At 40.7% G+C, this 21,005-nt stretch overlaps 1 protein-coding gene across 6 annotated transcripts in view; it reads left to right on the top strand.

Annotated features, from left to right (window-relative positions):
* The window catches only part of LOC111259921 (RNA-binding protein 47), a 50,679-nt gene extending 33,038 nt beyond the window's left edge, over window positions 1-17,641 (top strand). For 4 of the 6 annotated variants that reach the window (XR_015310795.1, XR_015310790.1, XR_015310793.1 and 1 more), the window contains one exon: window positions 1,994-6,643. The gene's annotated coding sequence lies outside the window, so the exon portion shown is untranslated. Of the gene's footprint in view, window positions 1-271; window positions 455-1,993; window positions 6,644-17,409 lie in introns of those variants that run through there. The other 2 variants (XR_015310791.1, XR_015310792.1) reach the window with 2 other exon arrangements.
* Window positions 17,642-21,005: the final 3,364 nt, after the last annotated feature.

Genomic DNA, 21,005 nt, shown 5'->3' with positions numbered 1-21,005 from the left:
CATTTACCAATTTACGTTGTTCTTGCTAGGAGGTCAAATTCAACAGTAGCAGCATAAGTGCTACGGCAGCTGACGGCGGGAAACGTACGATTACAAGTTTCTGATTAGCCTGTGGAGGATATAAACACAGACACCGATCCGATGGTGATAATGTTTACCGAATTGCAAAAAAGAGAGATCTATAGCTCAGGACTCTCAGCGCTTTTGTAGATTATTATCTGCAGCAGCTTATTTATTAACTTGAGATTAATTTGGTCCACTTTGTGGATAGGTCTCGGTGCATGGCGCAAGCGGGACATGGTGTGTGCGGCTCAACCAGTGGCCCCGTAAGGCCATTTACCGCCTGTAGGGCGAACTTTGTTAGTCTACTGATTGACCCGTTAGCATCGCGTGGCGTGCGCTTCACATGCTATTCTAAATTGGCCTTCAAGACCGCTCAGGACCAAATGCGAATGTGTGTATACAGGCGATTGTTTTGTCCGCTTATCACTAAGCAATTACTTTATCTTGAATTGTACACAGTGACGCCAATGATGGTGATGCTATACCTTCACTGAGGATAAAATAGAGGAACCAATAGCGAAGAGAAGAGATTGCCGAGAATCAAGAAATAAATCGAACCGAAAGACAGATTTCAGCTAGTAACAAACACCTCTAGTAAAATTCATTAAACAAATTATTACTAAATTGTCAAAAAAAATAGGGTATTTGCGTTTGAGTCAGACACAGGTCTATGTGCAATTTGTTCAAGTAGAATTAACAGATGTACAGAATCTGTAAAATGTAAGGTCTTTTAACTGGCAACGATTTGGTCAGCATAACCGAGGGTATAGAAAGCATCATAGAACACAACGTTAGACATACTCGCTATGTTTTTATAGAGGTATAGATCAAGCATGTTGATGCCCATTGACCAGTTACTAAGCTTACGAAGTGTGATCATCTGCAGATGAGCTTAGGTATTATGATGCGAGTTGAAAATTTGATCTTGTTGCGGACTTCATTAAAATACGCTTCATCTATTCAGGACATCCGCATTTTTTCATGAAATCAAATGGAACAACATCAAACGCTTTCCTTGCGTATCGTTTATACAATCATACTGTACAAACGGACTGGCAGATTACCTCTTACCTTACGTACACGTAAGAGGTTTGTTGATCGTGATTCGTAAAGAACCACGATACTTTTTTTGCCATCCAATAGAAAATGCATTATCTGCTTTGAACAGCCTCTCCTATGAAGTATTATGTTTCTCGCGATGAACGTCACTACATAACCTCACAAGAGTCGCAATAGAATGAAATTGATGAGCGCCAACGCGATTGTTTCAATTTTGGCACTAACGAACTTTTCTTATCCCTGCCTTTTGCGATCGGTACTGCCTATGACGCAATTTTACGGGAGGGCAACGTGACAACTCATAAAAATTTAGCTTTTCATCATCCTTGTGTATCCATGCGATTTTCTGTAGCCAACTACTTGGTTCGTCTCCCACGTTTTTATCCTCTTCTTTCTTCTGTTCCGTTCTGTTCGAAACAGCAAATAATGATCAGTAGAATTTTAAGGCTTTTCGCATTTTCATCACCATGTAACTTAAGGGCACTTATTCACCCGAAGATATCATAATGCTACTTCATTGCATATAGCTTACATAACTTACTATTCAACTTTTTTTCGTTATTAAGCATGGATTCTCTTGAACACTGCAAAACACTTCGCGATTCTTCTACTTAATGACGTTTATGTACTCATTCACCTCCCTTTTCTATGCCATAGTTTTTATATGAGTAGATTATGATACGCATATTACACAATTTATTTAAATTACTTTTTAATTTACTATAGTAATTTGCGAGATTTGTTTTTCGGCGCCCGATCCATGTAAGAATACATATTTGTAAGTTGGGCTTATAGATTACGGCATTTTACTTGGAAATACGGGCTAGTGTCCTTAATGATGTATATATCGTGTCTTCATCTAATTTTTCAGGTGTCTATATTTCACCAGATAGGATGGCGCAATAATGAGGAGCAACTTCTACCAACGCTGAAGCATATCTTTATATATAAAGTTTCGTTTTGTTCTTAGTCCTTGGACAGCCCTTTCCTCTACATAAGTTTGAAGTCCCATATTCATGAGTAACTTTTCCGCTACATATAAGCACAGTTTTATTGACATACCTTGAACAACCGGCCAGCCTTATCTGATCACTTTACCTTGGACTGACCTTAATGTCTTCACTTGAAATCGATAAAGTTTAATCTACTTACCAACCACAAGCTACTGCGGATCTAACTCCAATATATCTTACTTTTTAGGCGTTGCGTATGAATAAAAACATTAATTTGATTGAAAACGATGATTTAAATACCTATATGTGCCCACTTTGGCCTTTTTGTACTAACAGGCACAGTGATGCGGCCTGCAGCCTGTCAGGGTCGAACCATGGGTTTGGTATGAATATTATAAGTCTCTGGTTATTGCTTAGAACGTTTTCACCTAAAATGGATAAACAAAGCCGAAAGAGGAGTGGAGTTTGATCTGTACTGAGGTTCTGTTGAAATCACTCAAGTATATCAGCGTTTGATGATGTCAGCTTTAGAATTATAAAAACGGCATCGTAAAGGAAAAAATGTTCAAGGCTGCGACGTCATTTGGTTTCGAAATAGAGACGAACTCCTATCTCATCTACCAGTAAGAACGCCTTATCGTAGTTTTGCTCTTCACACAAACTGTTGGCTGTAGCATAATCGTATAGCAATAATGTACGTTAAAAACGGAATACTGTTGACGCGGTGTTTGTCGAATACGTATATAATATTTGATAATCATAATAATAATAATAATAATAGTAATATTAATATATTTAGCCAAGTAAATATCAAATCAAACCCTAAATATAGTAGTGCCAACCAAATGAAATGGGTAATTTTAAACTTGAGATTTATTCGCGTAAGTGTCACATATATAGAGACGTATACTGCCGCGAATTGGCACTTTTCCCTACTTTTAGCCCTTCGAAATGAAACCTTTTCATAGACGGGGCATAGTCATTGAGTCAGCAGAAACGCTTCACTCGCATCATTGTTTCATCAAAGACAACAGAACCGCATTATTGTAGAGTTTATCCTTGTGCTATAGATTATACACGGAGATACGCGATTTCGGTAGAGCTTGCTTTCGTCTGAGCATTTCTATATACTAGTTGCGATTCTGTCTCGAGCATGAATCGATGGCAAACAGGTTCCATCTTCCCCCTAAAACATAATGGTAACTTGTAGTGCAAAATGTTACTGTTGATGTGAACGACCACAAAAGATTTCGTGCATTCGATCCTCTTTTCAATAGTCCGGCACAAAGCGAACCGCAGAAAGCGTTAAACGCCAAGCTGAAAACCGCCCACCACCGTTCGTATTTTTTGGCCGATTTTCTGTGCCTTCTTTCGTTAGGCCGTACGATGTGCACTTGTTTTTTGCCAATAAAATACGATTTGTGCTTCCCTCTGCTGCTATAGGGCGACTCTGAGCCCATGAAAGTAACTAGGATTTAAAAAAAAGGTTTATAAATTGGATAAATGAAGAGACGCGAACTTCTCTAGGACGCTAATGATCATAAACGCAGTCGTGAGATTTTTTATATTTATTCACTGTAAGCACTGAGCTTAAAACAGCTGTTCGTGGATATTAACTAAATAATAGAATAATATAAAAACGACACGGTTTCGGTAGACGGTTTCTGGGGGAAAGATACGTATTGTGAGAATACAGATCTGTGCGAGTTGTGTATGTGGGCTATGCCACAGGCCTTCATCGTGGTGCGGCTATGTACAGATTATATTAATGCGTCACTGCTCGCAAAGGCACGGGGCCAAGGCACGTAGACGTAAGGTGGCATCCCCCTTGAAAAAGCCATTGGATCATTTGGGAGTTCAGTCATGGGGCAAATACTCCGAGCTATCATGCATATTATCTAAGTAACGGAACAGACGTTGCTTGCGAGTGACTGTAGACGTCTAGCGTCAACATCGTTGTGAAGTTCTAGTAAATCTCTCTTTACTGGAAACGTGGATTGAGAAAGCATACACGATGCGTGCGCGCACAGTCGCCAAGCGCGTAATACAAACTAAGGTTGATGATAATTGTGATACTTCTAATACAAGTCAGTTTAACATATCGCGTGCTCAAGTGCTGCTAGCACTATTATGATCAATTCATAGCAATTTACATCGTTCATTTTCTATATGGTGTTGTAAATAAGTACAACGAAAAAAAAGACAGGTTTCACCAGCCATTTATGCTCAATCCAACCAAATATTCTAAAGGACAAAGGAGAAATATAACGAACGTTTATAACTTGAAGAAATAACTACAGGAAGTGACCGCATTGAAGGTATCGGCCGAATCTGATCCAGGCACCTTAAGTTACTTCCGAGCGACTTTTGCGTGGACACCCGCCGTGTCACAGAAGCCTGGACGGCTACCTGTTCTACCAAAACAGAAGTTACGCTTCAACAATAACAACTATAGCTAGAAGCGAATAGAAATTACACCAGAAACGACCTCAAATAGTAACAATAATAAATAACAACAGTAATAATAATAAAAATATAGCTGTATACGTTTTCTACTGTAGTGGCTACAGACGGTGCCGGTGTTATCTCCGCTAAATGCTGGTCGACGATGCTACTCGTTACGTTTATACATAAAATGATTAATAACAGTTAATAGGAATAGCTCCAGTTGAGTCTTTACTGGATACGTGTGGCCGTAGTTAAAGCCCTCCCCAAAGAAGGCGACTGTTATATTTATGGTATCGTATCGGTTTGCTTTCATAGTCACCGTCGTTGTGACCGTGTAGAAAATAAAAAGGAAAAAAAAAGTTAACCCGGTGGGCTAACCAACAGTCGGCCCCTCGAGTTATCCGGCCGAGAAGCACAAAATTGTTCGATTTCTGTATCTATGACTGTCGACATCAACGTTGGTGCTGGTGGTAAGTGCACCTGGCGCGATACTTGGGTGGCCCCGAGGAACGGGCCAACCCAGCATAAACTACAGGGACCCTGGTGATGGTAATCATGGTAGTCGACGGAAAAGTTTGGCATCATACGCACTAGTCCTCACAATAACACTAGTAATCATCACCGTAGTCATCATTTGCGCACTATCGCAAGCGTAATGCGCTACAATAACTCTATGGGGTAGTAATGGGACTGTGTTGCTATGGGAACACGACGACCACGGTGGAAGCATGAGGCTTCACGTACAAGATCGAGAATAACGACATCAACGACGATAAACAGCGTTGCTATGAGCAAAAATTATATCATAACGAACGTTTCATTCTTACTGTAATTAGCACGATTCGTTTACTGTTATTATTTTATTTTTCTTTTGTAATGTAACGTCTGATAATAGAATTGTGTAATAAGACAGGCTATGTTGAGCTTACGAAGTGTACCCTGATTCTGTGTAAGACCTGTGGTTAACAAAGTTTCTATGTGTAAACGATAAGCAAACAATTAAACGTTTAAATCTATAAAAAAATACATGCACGGTGGAGCTAGTAAAGGTAATAATAGAGTAAGCTAGGTTTTTGCTAGCTAGGTTAATGAAACGTAAACATGCCATATACGAATGATACCACTACCACCTCTGAGAAGATTGAGTACTAGTTTAATGTATGTGGGTGTCAGTGATTGATGACGCGTAATAGTATGATTGTTATCGATAAAAATAGCTGTCGATGGTCACCCGACAATTTAGAATTGTTTCCGGTTATTCAGATACTAACAATACGTCCTATATATGCCTTTGTTATGGATATGGATGCGTTTTTCATCGGTAATATTATTTCCTCCCATAATGGATATATGGATTGTTCCATAAAACATATTCAAACGCCGTTCCTGTCATTTATGATCAATGATTTCTTCCGTTGTTTTATTAGCTTCAGTTCAATATGGCTCGGGTACGTTCCCTGTGCTCTCCCTTTCAAATGCACGATGTCGATTACGTAGGTGCTGATAAATGAAATATTGTGCAATCAATATGGATAAGCGCTATAAGCCGCGCCAATAGAAGACTGCAGAATTTGTATGAGACACACTGAGCATGAAGAAGATAACGCAACGAGGAGGCGATAACCCTGAAGAGAAGGGTACGAAAAATGGAATAAGTACGGAGAAATTTGTGCGGTTAGTCAAAAAGCGTCAGCTCGTTGCAGATTGAATAATGCTATACGCTTCTAGTAACTGGTAGTAAATTTAGTAAAAGCCAAAAAAAGCGATGGCTGTGCAAATGGTATACCCTCTTTTCTTAAGATACGCTGTTTAAGGAGATCGAAGCAAGTCTTCCTTGGATTTTACTTTGTGCAATCAGACTCAGTGAAGGCTAACTTACCTTCAAAGACGCACTTGGAAGATATGATTTACCTGTACGGGAACAGACACGCCAACGCTGAAAAATGTCACGTCAATGCCGCGCCATCTTTAGATTTAAGATTTGAAAAGAACAACAGGAGCAGATTAAATATGATACATAGAATGTTTACTGCAGCAACACTGAACTACCATACACTAAAACGAACACTCATTTTTACAATTCTATAATTAAAGTTTTCAGATTCCTTCAAGTTATTCAATATTCGGCTTCTTCGTTTTATTACCCCAGTATCGAGCAGGGTGATTAAGGCACCGCACCCACAACTATATATATACATATATATGTACAACCCTGATGAGCATTCGAAGTTTTGTTACGGCCCTTCGTTTTCTGACCAAACTATTCTGCTGTAGCAAACTATGTTGTTTATATTTTCCCTCCACTCGTCAACGTTGAACTTTCATATTCCTCTACGTAGATCGTAATTTCAGTATCTGTCTTTGTATAACAATTTCTGGTTTCGTATTAATGGTAATTATTGCGGATACTTCTTTCCTTATCCTTAAAGAATATTACAGTTTAATCTGTATGTGGTATTCAACTGCCAGCCGTTTCACCATTCATCTGTGACATATTTCTTGTCGTCCGTGGAATAACGTATGTAATTACACTGCACCATTAGATTTTTTTTGTAAGTTCCCACCTTACCCAGATAATTTATTATTATTATTATTATTATTTTATTATTTATATAGGGAACGTTAACTTGCTTACATGTCTTTAGATACTTGATATCTCTAAATAATGACAGTGTTATACTTTTCATTTCAGCTTGTAACACTTAACATTATTCATAAATTCAAAGTTAGAGGCAAACAGGTAAAGGACGTTGTCCATCGTCATGTTTGAACCCTGGTACTCAAGAATCCGTGTGTGTGGGCGTATGGCCGTGAATACAGTTCGTAATACTTAAATCATCCATCTAAAACAACCTGATCAGTACTACGATTTAACAAAAATCCTATTTAACTTTCCAAAAATGTAAAAAGTTAGCGACGCGTATAGTCATCCTTTTCACTAAATTACCTTGTTCGTATTAGAACGTATGTGACTAAATCGCTAAGTTTCCGATCTACGTCAGAACCTCGCAAGAAGGGCAAAGTAGCGATCTAGCCACACTGAGGCTTAACTAGAAAACTCGTAGCGAATGATTTCCGTCTTGTTGGAACTTTTATGGAAATCAATCCGATTGAACATATCCATCCAGCCACCGTTACACAGAAGAACATGAACTTTGCCTACAAACAGTTTGTTGACCCACTGTACCAATTTGCAAAATTTGGCTGATTTTCAAGAATCCTAAATAGACTTACAGACCCGACGACCTGCCTAACAATTTTGACGAGGGGCGCAGGTTGAAATCCTACCCAAGCCAATGAATACGATTATTCGACTCAACTTCTGGTACGACTATGTTTGCTGCAGGTATGTGAACTAACTATCAAAAGAATAGAGAAGCAGTAACATTTATCCATTTGCACGTCAGCTTAAAACCCACCATTATCGAGCATTGCCCCTATGCGACATTGTCCTCCCTATAGTGCTAGCCGTATAGAACTCTGTACGACGACGTTAGCACATGATTGTTACAAAATTTTCCCCCAGATAGTTCAGCATAAAGTTGAGATTAACCGTGTCGTTGTGTTACGTGAATATCGCTCATGAGTGTTTGTTTTTATCTGCACGATCATTGTTCACGCGCCGACAAATAAAGGACTCTACAGAATCTGACAAGTGCTGACGCTCGCGTTACCAGCGAATCAGCTTGACGAGTCATATCAGAATCTGTACACGATCTGTACGTTCACAGCCCGGTACATACAACTTTCTGTCCAATGCGATCTTTAGCTCCGTGTACCCGTGATATCGTGTACCAGACATGTATGTAGTTCATGCAGTAAATTTGTTACATATGACAAAAGTGATCTGAGCAACATGCAAATTACTCTTATTTGTCTAAAAATAGATTTGGACCTTTCCGGTGCCTTTTCTCAACGCTTCCGATTAAGTAACAAAAACCTTTGTTCATAATTCGTGAATGGTATAGCTCAGTTTCGTTAGTCCTGATATTCCAAGCTACAATGAACTTCCATCTTTACCGTTACGCATTGTTTTTTAACAACTAGCTACTGTAGCACTGGCTACTATTTTGCTTCGTTTGGCCTTTTCACGCCGGCGGGGCATCTAAATTTACTGAAATATAAGGAAAGACGGCAAACGGCATCCTGCAACGATGCGGTATAGGGAGGCAGTTGTTAACAGCTTCGAGCTAATTACTACCGTTTTTGACGAGTAATTCTATCTATAGATCAGCTTTACGGAGAGTCTATTTTCGCCAAATCGGAAGAGTCCATTACGATATGCGTTGAATATCTGAAATAATGACGTATTATATATATGGACTATACAGTATGAAACACCCTGTGCAAGAACTCGGATTGTATCTGCTTAAAATACTAGTAGACTTTACCGTAGACGTTCCATGACAGCGTCGAGTAAGGAGTTGGACATAGGATATAGGAAATAATAGTCCGAGCGACTCGGATCGTTTAATTTTAAACATAAGTGATTCGTTCATTAGCAGCGATCTTCGATAATAACGTTAATTCACCCCTATCGAGTATAATACTAGCGGGTAAATAAATTTGTTTAAAATCCTTTTGAACTCGTTTTTATTTGTTAGAAAAGACATAGTGCATTTTCTCTTATTTCTCACTGATAGCTACTTACGGACTCACAAGTTTTCATAACTTGGTGCCGTCCAATAGAATTGGTATACCAGTACCTCCTCTTGTTGCAAACTGGATATCCATCGCGACGTTCCACTGTGCTGTCGATCGTCTGCTTCAGCATGTCTTTTTGCGGCCTCTGGTATACCACAACGGCGCCCAACTGGGCATTTCATGAATGCGCGTCAAGCTCGCGTATGGTGCTCCATCCGAATAACCTACTCTGAAGCATTCTGCCCCGTCTATTGATGCACAATGTTATGATTTACTATATATCATAATGCTATAACAATAGAAAGGTTCCTACCTAGTAGTGGGTCAATATCCTCGCATGTTGAGTCACTCGGATGTCTGCGTATGATAGAGTACAGTTGCATCTATCTGCAGGACCCTGACAATCAGACCTATTAGCATGACGACGTTTGATCAGGTGAATCCAAAGGGTTGTGGTTTGGTAGATGTTTTCGTCGGTTTCGGGGTCGTATCGATGAGCCGATTCACTGCGAAATCAATTCAGCGGTGTTAGTCGTAGCGATGTTAGCAAAAGCAATAGAGTCGTGAGCACTGAAGAGCAGCAACAATTACAATATAGGCATCGTATTGCCTTGTGATGGTTTCAGGCTCGTATGATAGTTCATTCTGCAATTGGTTGCAATCTTTGTCCTGTCTACTCAGATCTATGGTGGATGTCAATATCCATAGTTATAGGTTATAGCGGCTTAATAATTTTGTCAAACGACGTACGTCGGAGATTGGTCAAGCGTGCTGTGCGAAGCTATCACAACTACCACTGTAAATTATAGCCGTGGGACTCGCGTATAGTCAAGGACGTCGGCATCAGCGACGTAAATGACAAGGTTGCGTTGGGCTTGCTTGATATTAACTATGGCGTCGAAAGCACGGATAAGGCCACAAACAATGACTATAGCTACCATGCGGTCTCAAAGCGGGATCGACAATTCCTGAATCGTGTGCAGGGCTCAGTCGCATCAATGTAAGACGTCGAGGTTCCGCTGTCTTAATATGCGTTCACGTACGAAATCGTTGCGTGAGCAGTTGTACTTGGACAAATACGGGATCCGGTTGTTGCTACAGCCAATTCAGGCAATTAGCGGTTCCATGCAAGCAGATTACCTAGTCGACGATTATTCTATTGTTTTCTGGCAATGGGTGTCACCATTGGCTGCTGTGAGGCAAAAAAGATGAGCCACCGAGAACGACTTGACGTACTCTAACAGCACGGCCATGTCATAGGTTTTCATCTAAAACATGGTTGGGACGAAAGATGTTCTACCTTCAAGACTTCGTATCAGTCCCGCCCTAACTATTACAGCCCGAAGCATCCGTCCGAGAACTGTAATGCATTCACACTTACGAGCACATCGGCGGTGATCCCAACTGCAATGCCCATTCTAGCCATCACGATCCTTTCATAACGGCGTGACGCCATATCGTCAATGGTTTGCCTATGTCTATCATTCATACAAGATGAATTTGTAGAAGGGAAGCCCTTTGAATCTTCAGAAGAGCGTCAGAAAACCTGGCCAATGACTTCTCACGGATCAAACTTCCAAAAGTGGCTACAAATTCAACGCGCCGGTTTTACTTTTCGGTATCGACTTATACAACACAGTCTGCCAACCTACCTAAGCTAGCAGAAGAAGGAACCGTTGCCATCGCGACCTCAAATAGGTCCTGGATAAGAAAATTCAGAACTAGCCTAACACCTAATAACATCACCAGTGTAGGAAACATGTTATGTCACGTGCATCGTCCTACAAGTCCTCAACAATCCACGCCACGATAATCAACAGTATCGGTGAAGCTGAAGCAGGCAAGACCAGGCTACGGACCCAAACAGGCAGACCCTGCAACGTCTCGAGGGATAGATTGATTTGTATTAACAAACTCCCGCAAGAGCTGCACAATAAGCAAGACTGAGGCAAGACAGCCTCAGTCAGGTGACATCTACCCTTTTAAAACAGTCAGGTAGATTGAGTCTTTGTCGAGAATCGATTGTCATTTACCGACTTCTCTGCGCTGCCCATAATTATCTCAGTCGCCGTCGCCGCTACATAGCGGCCAAACTGTATATGGCTGTCTATCAAAGGGCGTCGCTATTGAAACTGATGTCTGGTGGGTGCTTACATACGAAACGGTTATGTGTGCAATTGTAACATTAATAATAATAATCACTGACAGTTATTGCAAAAATATCTTAATTTTCGAAATCATGAAATTATGGAATATTGTTATATCACTATAGGGGGACTGTTGAGCCAACATAAAATTCGTAACTCCAATCGAATGTTGCGGTATTGTTTGTGCATTTCAAGCGCGTTACTCGATTTACGATCAGCCGATGGTTTTTATAAAAGTCTTGACCCGTTTTGGCACACCATGCCATGAATAGGACTACCGTGAAGACTGTTTCCTTTTGAACGCCATAAAATAATGACGGATTTAGTTTGATAATGTATCGTAAGTGTAGTATAAGATTTGGCGTCGTCGCTATGCTTTTTTTTTTGCCTTGATCTGTTCATTATCGATTTGTTCAAGGGAGGAGCAGTGCTTACTACAAAGTTGTTTACTTCTATATAGTACATTATCATCGGTTAGATAGATGGTTCGGAGGAACGTCCAATACCTGCAATTTTTAGTGACCTGTCATAATTGCCAAACCGCAAATTTGTGTGATGTCCATGTACGGACAGCTGAGCACAACTGGGTTGTTTTCGTCCAGTTCTATCTCGTTCAGACTTTTTTCTGAAACCGATCTAACTGAGCCAGGTAAACAACTATGAATGCGTTTCGTTGCTACCTAAAGCCGTAAGTCAAGGGTCATACGTTAACAGTGGTAAAAGATCTCGTAATAGCACCCATGGCTGGGTGAGAAGAATGATTAAATAATCGAATTTTTGCCACCGCGGCAAGCCCTTCCAAGCTAGCCATTTCATATCGTACTTGTTTACAAAATGATATCACACATGGATCCCACGTGCTGTCTATCTTAAACTAATCTTGACTCAACACAAACCCTGGTTATAACAAGTTTTAATAAGCTTAGATAACATCTCATTACAGAGTTCCACAGACTCACATTGTAGATTTCAGAACAAGCCTTATTTGGTACTGGAAGGAATTATTAGTATAAATGTAACGGTAGTTATCGATTTCAGTCAGATGAAAGTTGCCTCAATAATCGTTAACGCAGCAACAAAATGTTTATCCTTTCGTAAAAACAGCTAAATAAACACTGTTTTTAAATTTTTTAAAATCGACAACGCATTACGTACGCTATCGCGGCCAACTATTGATCACTCGGTAGGTTAAAGTGACCGCAGCGCCACTATCTTCTATGAGCGCCACTATCTTCTATGAGCGCCACTGTACGCGTTTGTATTCCTGTATCTGATAATATTCGATAATCCTTCGGCAGACTGGGACACTGAACGTCGAAAAATATCGGCGGTGACATTACTACTAAGAATAGACTCTGAAAGTTATATATACTTATATAACACCCAGTTGGCAATTTGGCGACGTCCGCAAAACAACTGTCTCCCTTATTATTCATTTTTGTAATAGGGAACATACAAATTAAGAAGAAAATCTTTTGATATAATAACAGGCTATTTTTGAAAATAGCAGTAGCTATATTAGTTAATATTGATAAACATTACTTAGGTGTGAACGTAGTTTTTTTTTTTCTAGGCTAGTACAGTGTTCCTATTTTGCCCATATTGCATGCAGTAGTGTTTCATTTAACTAAGTGCTCGTTAGGCTAAACACACGATTAGTCACTCGTAAATCTGTGACTTTTATATGTAACGATCATCATGACGTGCCCGTCAATAAAATGTAGTTAACTGACCAACTAAGGCTCGCCTAAAGCACAAAATTGTCCTGAAAGCATCACACTCGATAATACGGTTCACAGTTTCGAAACACTCTGAATACATCAAAACTATAGAGCAATTCAAATAAACCAACATAGAATTGCTGGCTTCACCCACGTCGACATTCCTACCCATACTGGCATATTACTGCGCGCGTCTGCGCCTGAGCTCGAATGTTGCTGACATATCTGATCACCGTCCAGATCGCCGTACCTACCCGTATGTATTGTTCTGCTAATTTTGGTATCGTTACTTTTAGCGTGTTTGCGCGTGTGCTTTCCCATTATTTCGAATATCATTCTGTCGAGACTGTTTTATATAACGTGGACTGCGACCCGTCAAATAAATTAAGTTTATTCGAAAATCGAAGGATACCCGAGCCAGACGGTACTCTACTGCTTCATGGTTGAGCTGTAGATAGTCGATATTCCTTAAGCTAAAACGACAATTTTTACTGCCTCCCAAAACACGTTCGCTGCATCACTTGTACTTCGTTTCGTCACTGAAACTGTAAATGAGTAGAAAAAGCGGTAGAACAAAGACGTAGATTTGACACGCATATGAAAATCATTGCTTTTGATACTTCGAACACAGGAAGTGAACGCTTGATTATTAGGTAGCGCCATGCGCATGATGGTTAGGACTGAAGTAAAGTGAAAACGTTCTCAGGCGTCTTATAAGATGTATAAATAGATATTACCTAAAATCAGATCAGAGTGTTCCCAGTGGACAAATCATGATGAACAGTTTTCATACGCAGGACACGCACAATACAACTATCTGCGTGTGATATAATATTTTTATATCACACCTAATACTTTTGACTAGCCACAAGCAGTATAAGTAAGTCAGTTGCGTTACTATAGCGAAAACGCCATAAGTGAACAGCGCGTCATTATAAGTGTCCTACTTATGTAATATAGCCATGGTGTAAGCCTTATATATCCGAATGGGAAAGAATAACGCCGAAGCGGTTTTTTTTTTTCTTTTCACTATCCCACCTGTTAACGGTTGCAAGCCTGCTGGTGTCTTCGTTTTTTTGTCATTGCTGGCTCAGCAGTGCATCGTAGGAAAAATGTACTGTTTGGTATCAACGATGAAGCATCCGAAATTTTTCATACGTCGTACGCTACGTTCATTGTTTTACATGTCTGTCAATTATTTCTTTCTTTCTTTTTTTTTCTACAGTAGCAGCATTATGAGCACGGGTTGCTTAGTTCTTAATATATGACTGTATGCGCGTTCGTTGACCGAAAGTTACGTTATGGCTCATTGCTTGAATTGCCGAAGCGATATGATTTAGTCCGATCACGGGGAGCGGGAATACGCTTTCAGGGAGCAAAAGGCTGGATACATAGAAAAATGATGTCGGACACTATTACGTATATAGTAAATTTACATTAAGCAGTTTTTCATTAAATGACAGCATGAGAAGATACATCGTAGGGAACTGTCTTATATTTCTACAACCTACCTTAATTTAGTAAATCGCCTCAGTCCAGATAAAAATGTCCTATATGTGAGAAATCATTCAGTTTTAGTTTTTTTTTTATTTATGTTTCAACAGACCCTATCTCTTGAACCTATCCTGATCATAACCAGACCCGACAGCGTATTTTTTTTTGCTAAATCAACCCTCCAGAGTGTACATTACATCTAGCTTAGCTGATGCATTTCGTGAACGTGCGCATCACTCAATGCTGAATCTGAAGTACTAGGCGTTTGAAGTAAAGCCCTAGTTGGTATCTAACTTGAAACATCTAGCGCATTGGACTGTTATCAGTTTCGTACCTCCTTAGTAAACAAACCCTAGACAAACCTCGACGGCTCGACGCTCAAACAGTCTGTGCTTTCTTCTCCACACTTACGGTTACCCTTTCCATTGGTCCTTCCTGCGTCTTCTGGTGAGCCGAAGGATTTCTTAAAGACTTACAACGATAACAACGCTATAATTAGCCTAGCCTCTAAGGCTTACCTGTAAAAGGTATCCCCTGTTGATAACACCCCGTACCACTGTATATTCATCGCTTACCATTATGTACTTAAGGAGAATAGGAACAGGCACATTTAATTTAGCTTAAAGATGCTGGTTCTTCCTTTTCAAAAACTCAGTTCCTTTATAGGACGAAAATAACGAAACCCTTCTCGAAAGATTTGCCACTGCTATCGTCGAATGAATGACTTATAATTTTTTCGAGAGGGTTCAAGTAATACTTTTTAGTTACGACTGTAGGCTGCCCAAGCTAGTAATCTGTCATGTAGGCAAAATGTGGGATTTAACCCAGAGGATAAGAGTTGTCTTTGCCAAGCCAACTACTCACTAATTCTCAGTTCTGTAAATTGTCACCGAACCACGCTTATTTCGTCAGATCCTCGCCCTTCTGTCTTTTTCTTTTTATATCAGAGCTAAAAAAGGAGCTATGAAAAGTTGAAGTGCGGGAAACTCTTAAAGCAGATTATGAGTACAGTTAATTCAACTTAGCGTTCGCAGCCTGTTTGTATTTCTCTTTAGCTTATGCATTTGTACTTGTGCATTCAGTTCTTATATGAACCATGCTTCTGTAGCTTTGCCTATAAAGCCAAGGTAAAAGACGATCTTAAGTCATTGCGTGTTATTGCAATAACATCTTGCTGTATAGACTTTTTTAAATAAACGCTCTTATGCAACCGCTATGCCGTTCGGACATCTTTCAATGCCACAGTCTGATCTCACCGATAGCTAAAAATGGGGTCTATGCTTGAAGATGTGAGGTCTTTCATGGGGAGCTGTGATGGAGCAGTTGATATATTTCTTTATATTGCAAAGCCTTTTGACTATTTGGATTATGGTAGCTTATCAGTTTTATTTTTGGCATGGGGGGTACTGAAAAAGATGTGTATGAGATAAATTAGCCCAAGTTAACTTTACTACTGGCACGGAACATCTCAAAGAAAGTTTGTTACAAAGCTGTTTTAGGTCCTACTTTTTCTGTATTCCCTTTCTAATTTATGATAGTCCCTTTCTCTGGGCTAAACGTTTGGGCTCCCGCTACGGTTCTTGAAAGAATACGTCACTGGATCAGCTAGTTTATCTCGAACGCTATAAATAATATAACAGTACTATTTAGGACTTCTCAGTCCGTATACCCAAGGTACTGTGAAGGTCTGATGAGGCCACTGACACAGCAGTTTTGTTCAGTTCTGCGTATTAGTCGAAATAATCTTCAACGTTTTTATTAATAGGCTTCTACCCAAATGTTTGACAATTGCTTGTTGTTTGTTTAGGTTGACACGCGTTGGTCTTTCACGACAGATTTATGTTTGTACACGGACAACTATTTTCTGTCATGAATAACTTCAGCGCAATCTATTTGGTGCTGATAAACGCTATGAAATGATGCAGTTTCTGGTATGTTTTCATCATTCCTGGTTAGCCATTTTCGATGTCGTCAAAATGTTTTTGATCGAAGTTTCCCAGATTTATAAACTCAATTCTAGCATTATGGCGCCTTAACAAGGAAATCACTTATTTCATAATTTAGCAGACCTAAGCCCTGTATCTAATAAATTACATTATTATAATTATTAATATTCGCATTTTACCTATTTTGTTTTCGGATTCTTGGTTATGAATTTTCAGTAGCTCAAGTATGAACCTCACAACCAAGCGCGTTTCTTATATCTAGTCTTTAAGCTGTTAGACATTACCTATGCTGTCCCGCAGCATAAAGTGTGTTTATGTCAGAATTTGAACCTAGACCGTTACAATTTTGCTCTTCGCCTGGAGCTCTGTAGTTGAACTTCTCAAAAATAAATTTATCAACAATCCTGCTTGTTAATTAGTACCTTTTCTCTTCTCTGTTTGAAACATCTATTGTTTCGCAGTAGAACGGGTCAAACGTTTAGAACGATGGTTAGTGGCTTAAATAACAGACATGAAACTTGAGGTATTGCTAGCGCCCCTAAAATAACATCACAATTTTTTTTTTTCACAGTAGTTAATACGGTTAGATGTGTTAGTATTTTTTTCCTGTGACCACAAAAAGATCATTGTTTGATTAACGGATCAGGTGCGCCAGTTGGTTCAACCCGTAGTACCTACGTCTTAATATTATAAAATAATGCTCACTGTGGACGATATGTAATCTTGGCTAGTTTTACCGGCCCGTCCTGCTGTTCCTTGTCCATTATCGCGATGCTGCCCACTGTCTTGAGGAGGACGTTGGTTGGGAGACGATTTAAAAAAACATGAAGGAAATGCAAACGGGTCAAAAATAGATAAAATAACCTTTTTATACGACGTCTTATTGCATGATGCCACTGCTCTAATTGTAAACATACATTTCTCTTGGTTGCAGTGCCAGAATGGACACAGATCGAGTCGCTGCTATGCAGCCATCGAGGCTGATTACGTCGCCAACGATAACGTTAACGTATATGACGAAGACGGTAATCGATTATGATGACGCTAATTTCTTATTGTCCTGTGAAGCGGCTATCAGCTTTTAACTGTCGGGGACAAAGGCTCAATTATCTATATACGTTACTGTTTTCGCTGTTGATTCGTCGTTGTGAAGATAATAAACAGCATGCAGGATGTTCTTCTCCACGTCGACGTGTTGTCCATACGTATACGATCCGTAAACAATACGTCGTTGGAAACTAAACTGGATGCGCGCTATCGATTGCTCGACTGGTTCAACTGCTCGAACAATGCCATCAATCATTGCTCCTCAGAAGCAATCTACGATATTTACATAATATAATTATTGCGCAACTCATTATCTACCATTAATTAAAATCGTTTCTGACTGAACCGTCCTTTCGATGCGGCACCGATCAATGTACAAACTGTACAAAAAAATGTATACGTAAGGAGCGGTGTGCTTAACCAAAAGTGAAGCCGTTATTAATTTTTTCGCATTCCTAACCTTGCATCTGCTTAGTGATGCTACGTTAACAATAATCTACTGACGACGTTTCATAAATATATAGATTTAAACAGATCATGGATTGGGCACATCTTCGACCCACCTTGAACATTCAACAAAAACAACAATCCGATACGACTTATTGTTCAATTATGTCTCTCTATATGTCCACATGATTTTTTGAAGCTATCTATCTTGAGGGTACTAATTAATGTGCATTTTAAAAATATAAGGTTTTCCATTGTCAACTGCAACACACGGCACCGTAATCATCACGCATTATCTATGCTATCACTGTCGGACGACAATTTAGCATGGCAAAGGTATGGGAACTTTATTCACGTGTTATATTGCTTGCCCCCCTGTTTTGTGTTAACCCTCCTTCAGTTGATGTCTGTTCCCTTCGCCTTTTTGCCCTGACCAAATGAAGAATAGCTAATAACAATCGTTTTGCTCGTTCTGATGTTCTTGTTGTCGCTAGCGTTTGTTATCGTTGTTACTGTCATCTCCGTTGTACTAAATAGTTGACCGATGAGTATGGTTGGCGACGTCTACCGTACGATATGCCACGTGCGTATCGTTCGTGCACGCTCCTTGTTCGCATGTCTGGTCCGCTGCCTTGTGGCAGGCTTATAAACATTTACCAGCCGGCATAACAGCCACTGCAGCGTGTTAATGCTATCTTTCGCATTTGTTTTACTGTTTCTCGTCGATCCTCTACGTTTGTATTGCACGTTTAAGTCGCTACTGCTTGTACGATTAGGAAAATGCTAATCTTATAACGACTATCCCGGTAGCTGGCGAAATACCTGTACATCGCACGCGGCGTTTTCATTTTGTATGTATATACCCATGTTCGCCAATGTAATAGTCGGGCAGGCTTGCACGTACGAAGAAAATCAATCCCGCTTCTGTCCGCCTTCGTAAGCTAGCTATGGTTTCGATTAGGTCGATTGTCTTCACCATCGTTTTACATTACTTTCGTCTTATTAAGTACTATGTATGATGCGTGCCGCTAGCACACGCACGCTGTTAATAGCATGATTTTTTCTCTACAGAGACGCTTGTTTTCCCGCCTCTATCTTGCCCCGTATATTCATGCATCTGCACACGTGTCTGTGTCTGTTCTTGTGCGTGTGAAGCCGGTAGCTTTGGGCGACGCGTCTTCTCCCATCGCCGTAACCCTCAACTTCAAACATACCTCTGCCGTACGATCGACGAGCCGACTAACTAGCCTAGTGGACCGTTCGCCCAACCACGCTATTAATAAAAGCCCATTTGACAATACAAGACGGCACGTAGATACTGAGTATTGATTCTAAAACGACGACGACGACAACAAACCGCTAGAACTGACGACGCCGCTGTTTGTAGCTATTGATAATGCCTACGCGCCCTGATAAATTGCTCAGCGTAGACGATGGCTGTCCGCGTAGATCACAACAGCGGGCGACGCTTTGTGGAAAAAGGTTAGCATGACGGGATCTCTTGAGCCATAAAATGAAAACAACAGTAAAAACAAAGAGGATGAAAACCGCTTCAATAGCCTGAGCAATGGCATTGTTGTCTACAAATACGAAACGAATAACAGGGACGGAAATTCGTAAAAGCGTCTGTTGGCTTGGTGCGGCGTCGAAGCTCCGCGATACACCAGCAGGGAAACGAGCACTGCACCTGCGCGAATGTAGAAAGTGGCTGCAAGAAAAAATATATCGGCCAGAAGAGCAGAATATAATGCAACTAAAATGCAAGCAGCTATGGCCAGCGTTGAAGCACTGCGTTGCATATTTTGCGATTTCAGCAGCAGTGTCTTCGACGACGACGACGACGCTGCAATATCGTCCGTATTAGCGCATCGCCTACGATGAGGCTTTCGCATCGATGGCTGGCTGTCAATTGCCCTTTCTTAAATTTTTAGCCGAAACAATCCATGACGCTACCTAGTGCTGCTGTTGCTGTTTCGACGTTACTGTATTACTGCCCCGGACCGCAATCGGTGAAGTTGGGGTACTAGCCGATGACACAGGCCGACGCGCGACAGCAACGGAACCAGTAGTACGAGAAACACCACTGAAGCTAGCAGCAGCAGTCAACGTAATGAAGCAACGGTTGTTATGCCGGAGCGTTTGGGCTCGCGAGCAACTGAGTCACCAGGAGAAATTCCCCGACGGACCGAGCTGACGCGCCGTCATTCAGCCGGCCCCTGTGACGTGATGTCGAAGAAAGTGACGAAAGATCAGGTAGTCCTTTGCCTGTATCAGCGTCAGCGTTAACGCGCCAGCGCGTCGGGGCAGGAGCGATGCGGGCAATGGAAGGGAGAGGGAAACCGGAAACGCGACGTCGCTCGACGTCCGACGCACCGACAACGAGCGTTATGGACAACGCAATATAACGTAACATTCGTTGTCAATTGCAATCTACGGGGCGACGGCGACGACAACAACAAGCCTGTGCTCCACCATTGATCTAAAAGGCCACGCATTTACAAACACACACGCGCAGGAAGCAGCAAACTAACATGTGCAAGAAGACCATCACGCGAGTCGATGCCCCAACTTCATCCCCCGCGAGTCGTGGCGGTCAAACAGACGAATGAACGAAACAGGTCAGCAGCAGCGAAATGTAGATGACGTCTCTGTATGCATATCCAGCGTACGCAGAGCGTTTGCAAGGTAGAGTTTTGGATAGGGCTCCGATGCACGAAAAGATTTGGGCAAACAGTATCCAAAGTGTTAGCAACAACGCGAGACAGACATACGGTGCGAAGAGTGGCACTTACAGTGAGAACGACGCAGCAGAACTACCTGTGACTTTCTACCTCTAAACAATGTGTAACTTCTCCCTATAGAATGTTATTTTCTCAAAGTATGGTGATAGAGTTGTTCATGAAACGTGTTATGTTATACTCATAGTCGTAACTATGTTTCCTACACGTAATAAACGCATAAACACTTGGTAGTTTATAAAATTCTGTCAAGTAGCATAAGCTATACTTCGCTGTTCAAATATTAAACTGATATGAT

Source organism: Varroa jacobsoni, unplaced genomic scaffold (assembly GCF_002532875.2).
Source record: "Varroa jacobsoni isolate VJ856 unplaced genomic scaffold, vjacob_1.0 scaffold_385, whole genome shotgun sequence".
Classification (NCBI taxonomy): Eukaryota; Metazoa; Arthropoda; class Arachnida; order Mesostigmata; family Varroidae; genus Varroa; species Varroa jacobsoni.
This window is presented reverse-complemented; position numbering and strand designations above follow the sequence as displayed.